Source organism: Branchiostoma floridae, chromosome 6 (assembly GCF_000003815.2).
Source record: "Branchiostoma floridae strain S238N-H82 chromosome 6, Bfl_VNyyK, whole genome shotgun sequence".
Taxonomy (NCBI): domain Eukaryota; kingdom Metazoa; phylum Chordata; class Leptocardii; order Amphioxiformes; family Branchiostomatidae; genus Branchiostoma; species Branchiostoma floridae.
The window spans coordinates 19,875,194-19,880,125 of record NC_049984.1 but is presented as its reverse complement, the minus strand read 5'-3'; the positions used below and the strand labels follow the sequence as shown (position 1 = coordinate 19,880,125).

At 41.6% G+C, this 4,932-nt stretch overlaps 1 long non-coding RNA gene across 2 annotated transcripts in view; it reads left to right on the top strand.

Moving 5' to 3' along the window:
- Positions 1–2,368, top strand: part of LOC118417921 — a 5,618-nt gene extending 3,250 nt beyond the window's left edge. For both annotated transcript variants that reach the window (XR_004831407.1, XR_004831406.1), the window contains exons 3-4: positions 325–472; positions 1,094–2,368. This is a non-coding gene — a long non-coding RNA (uncharacterized LOC118417921). The remainder of the gene's footprint in view (positions 1–324; positions 473–1,093) is intronic.
- The last annotated feature ends 2,564 nt before the right edge of the window (positions 2,369–4,932 follow it).

Sequence of the window (4,932 nt, the reverse complement as noted above, 5' to 3'; positions counted from 1 at the left end):
GCGGTTTGTTCAAAGCGACCAGTTCCTCGGCCAGGCGTGACTTGTCAACCACCTGTCGCTTCATCTCATCTCCGCTCTTCGTCGTCCCTTTTTTTCATGATCATCCTACTCCTGATTTCAACGAATCCTACAGCCCTGACCTCACGTCTGCCGTTTTTGTCGGGAAAGTCGGAAAATAAGAGTCCGGTCCAGTTTCGATGATTTCGACAGGGATTTGAATATCGTTTATCGAATATCGTCCCTTTCCCTCGTCTCCACTATGGAATAACCCATGGTTGCTGAGCAATGGCATTCACTGCCTAGTGTTCATATTGCGTAATGCAGATGAAAGGCCAAGCCAAGCTGACTCCCAGCCAAGCAGTCATTTCGCTGCCAGACAGAGAGGAAAAAAGCCACGCCACGGGTCTTGAGCTGGTCTCTGATGATCAATAACACCTGCTGCCACGAAGTCAACACACTCCCTTTCACTTCGGTAAGTAACTCAGCTTCCACTTCTGCGTAGCGAAGAGGATCTTAGAAAAGTTCCTTTGTCTGGTTTGATCAGAGCCAGGTATACAAATTAGTAGTTTATCAAAGATTATCAAATTGTTAGCTTCGTACTTTTTTTAAATTTGTACGTAAATGCACTTGACCTGTTCTTTTTGTCAGTAAAGATTATCAAATTGTTAGCTTCGTACTTTTTTTTAATTTGTACGTAAATGCACTTGACCTGTTCTTTTTGTCAGTATATATATATTTGTTTTAAAAATGGGATATATCTTGTGGTATGCAGTGTCCGGAAAACAACGTCGTTTGGGTTGTCTCCCGAGGATTCCGTCCCAGATTTCGGACATTGTGTGTAGCAGTAGACACAATAGGGCTACGGAACTGCTAAACTGTAATGATATATCTCATTTTCAAAACAGATATGTATTCAATTTGATTCCTTCTAAAGGGATATATTATTACATTTCTTATCATTCTTACTCTATTTCTTATAATTCTTATTCTTATTCAAAAGCGAAGTATCATTTTGAAATAGCTTGGATATGTCAATCGGCTAGAGCGTTCAAGTTGATATACGTGTGCATGTTCTCTCTCAATCTCTGCACAGGTCGGGCAAGAGAGATAAACACGGGCAAGACCGACTCCTCCCGCCGCAACGGACGTCGCTGATGGCTTGCGCTGGAAGACGAGCTGTATCACTGTGGGGAAGGACGCCCGTATGCAAATTGCAACAACTGGCGGGACCAAGGCTGGGAGCCATGCAAAATCCGGAACAACGTCGCCCTAAGGAGCAAGGCCATGAGATGAAAATGCCAGACCGGAGCAGAGCCGCGTACAGCCAAGATTGCGCTGCTACAACTATGGAAATACTGACGCCAGTTTATGGACTGATGTACACGTATTGTCTGCATTACTAGTATTTGACTTTACAGACACAAATACGTATTGTCTAGTCTATTATGTGTATCAAAGAATATACAAGTAATGTAATTGACTCAGACGACGACGGTCCAAATCAAACCATGTGCGGATTTACGAATGGTGGAAATCCCATACAGACGCACGTAAGGTCTCATTCATGAGTTTTTAACTGCATTGGGAGTAATGGCATGCAAAAATACGTGTTTCACATGGGCGCGTACAAAATGAACGCACTTGAAATATATTTATTCTATTTATTATTTGTTGCGCTCATTTACGTTTTATCTTGTAAAAAATTTACGACAACAGCTAAACATTCAGTCTTATATGACAATTAGAACATGCATGAAGTTAGTACACACCGCAACGGGGACTGCACAACTCAGAACTGTGTGCCTCCGACCCAGACCGCAGCTACCGAACATTGCCTGCTAATTTCTTGAAGTAGAAAGAAACTTTCACCAATCTAACGTTAGAGATCAGTTGGGCTGGATAAAAGGAAAATTCTCATCGCTACAAAAACACCTCCGTGCAGCCGCTTACTTTTTTGGGCCGTAATTTGGAGTAATACATCAACGGGACCTTACAAATATTATGTATGCAAGCTGATGTTGCATTTCAGTCCATCACTTGCAACAAGCTAGATACAACGCAATGGTTGCTGTATGTACCGGCATGTATTAGTCTATATTGTGCCATGATTATTATTCTCAGACGGTTTCCGGTAATTCGTTAAATTTGATAATGTGAACTGCAACAGACCGAGATAAAGTACTAGTAACAATGTTGTGTGATGTGAGCGGACAGCTGTGTAACTGTCTGTCAGGTAAGACAGAATATAAAGACGAGAGATTTATTTCTAAGGCAATTCAGGAGAGCAACAGACCGAGTGACATAGCATTATGACGTCGCAGTTAGTATACGTTCAAAGTCTCCCGTGCCCAGTGTACGGAAATCCCTATCTCTGTGTCATTTCTTTATCGTTAACGTGGTCGTCTTCAAATCAGAATCCAAAAGAATTAGTTACATGTCCAAGAATACCATTGTTTATCAGAGGAAGAAAATCGTCAGAAACATCGGTAAACATTTATTTTAATTCTGAATCATTTACCATATCAAATTCTACTTTGTTGAATTCCAAAACCGCCCTGTCAAGGCATATCATTACATATTGTAAGAAGCAAAACTTAATATACAAAAATGAACAGCTATGACTCATATAACATTTTAATCTCATGCAAAACCGCTATCTCACCACAACACTGACTGACCATCATTGTTGTGCGGCTGTCGTCGCTACTATGGAATGTCTTTCCGACAAGTCCACAAGTCCACAAAGCTCACAACATTAAACAGCATCGTTAACACATCAAGATCGCATATAAAACCACCATCCCATTGTTGTTGTTTTGTTGTCTTTGTTTAAAACAGACTAATCATCTGTTGTGCGGCTGTCGTCCCTACATGTCTTTCCGACAAGTCCGTCACAACAAGTTCACAACGTTCCACAGCATCGTTACTACCATCCCATTGTTGTTGTTTTGTTGTCCTTGTTTAAAACAGACTAATCATCTGTTGTGCGGCTGTCGTCCCTACATGTCTTTCCAACAAGTCCGTCACAGCAAGTTCACATATTCCACAGCATCGTTAACACATCAAAATCACATATAAAACCACCATCCCATGGCCATTGTTGTTGTTGTTCTTTTGTTGTCCTTCCTTAAAACCGACTAATCATCTGTTGTGCGGCTGTCGTCCCTACATGTCTTTCCGACAAGTCCGTCACAGCAAGTTCACATATTCCACAGCATCGTTAACACATCAAAATCGCATATAAAGCCACCATCCCATGGCCATTGTTGTTGTTGTTTTGTTGTCCTTGTTTAATACAGACTAATCATCTGTTGTGCGGCTGTCGTCCCTACATGTCTTTCCGACAAGTCCGTCACAACAAGTTCACAATATACCACAGCACCGTTAACACATCAAAATCGCATAATAAACAACCATCTCATTGTTGTTGTTTTGTTGTCTTTGTTACAAACAAACCGTGAAACTGTGGTGCCTATATCTTCCGACAAGCCTGCAACAACAAGCTCAAAACATAACCACAGCTTCCCCAAGATGCCTCAATCCCAGCATGCCCCACACCAAACATGACGACACATTTCCCAACATGCCTCACACAACATGGCACTAACTTTCCCGGCATGCCTCACTCCCAGCATGCCTCACTCCCTTGACATCATCCAACATGGCGGCGCCCTATAATACAACATGGCGGCGCCCTACTCCGCTAACGAAAACAAAACAGGTTGTGCTACCGCAAACCTGTAACAAATATGATCAGGAAACTAGTCATAAAAGTTATGAAACCCCAAAAAATGGATCATGTCGAGATTACGTGATATTCCTCTATGACAGATATAACACAATCTTGGTAGAAAGGCCGCCAATCAGGTCTAAAGCAGCTGTAAAACTCGGATGAAATTTCATCCACCTGACGGGCGAGAAGCGTTTCCTTAGCAACGTGTTGCTAAGGACCGCGGAGCGATTCGAACTGCATAGAAAAACCTGTTCGAAAACTGCTCGATTCAGGTCATGACGTGCCGGCTGTATGTTTGATTCGGTCCAACTTCAGGTCCATTGATTTTTTCAGGTCCGTTTTTTAAATCCGGTCCAGCCAAAAAATAAAACGGTTTTGCACCGTACCGGTACCCACCCCTAATGAACACCCATTCACAGCTTCCCGAGTTATGCTTTTTCATCCATAGACACTCCTTCTTAGCAAACATAAACATGGCGTCATTATGTTTTAGCCACGCTTCACTGCTTCTTTTTCTTGTCAGTATCTGGCCATTCTTTAGGGTGTATTATGTTTCCTCTACTACCCTATTTCCTTCCGCTTCTACAGTTGCCATGTCTCATGTAGACTCTTATTAATTGGTTACGTGAGATGTTAACAAGATGTGTTACACCTCCTGTTATGTTATCTATCCAATGTTGTTCGGGTCTGCTCATGGGCTTGCGGCCAGAGATCCTGAAGTCGTATGTTTGAGTTGTTGATATTTTTGCCGGTATTCGTATAGTATAGATTATAAACACTTCTAGATCATCGACTCCGTGAAATGATATTTTTTTGAAATTACAAATTCATGCACGGTGTGTGATACGTCAAAATATGAGCTACTTATAGACCTCTTTGTCTCAGTCATGTTTATATATGCCCTGACTCCGTCGGTAGTTTGCAAAGCATTGTCCTCACGTGATTTGTTTATGTTTAGGTGCCTTCAATTCTAATGCATTACCCACAATGCGTAGTCTAAAACATTAACTTCTTATCAAGGGCCTAATCAAGATTTATATGATGCTATGGAGCCAAAATCACTTCTGAATCACACCAAAAAAGATTAACAAAGTATAGAACAAACTACGACCTACAATGCATTGGTAGATTGAGTTCTGTGTATCTGCTGCTGTTTCTTTCTTACAGGAGAAAACCAAAAGTTAGTAGTTCGCTCCTAT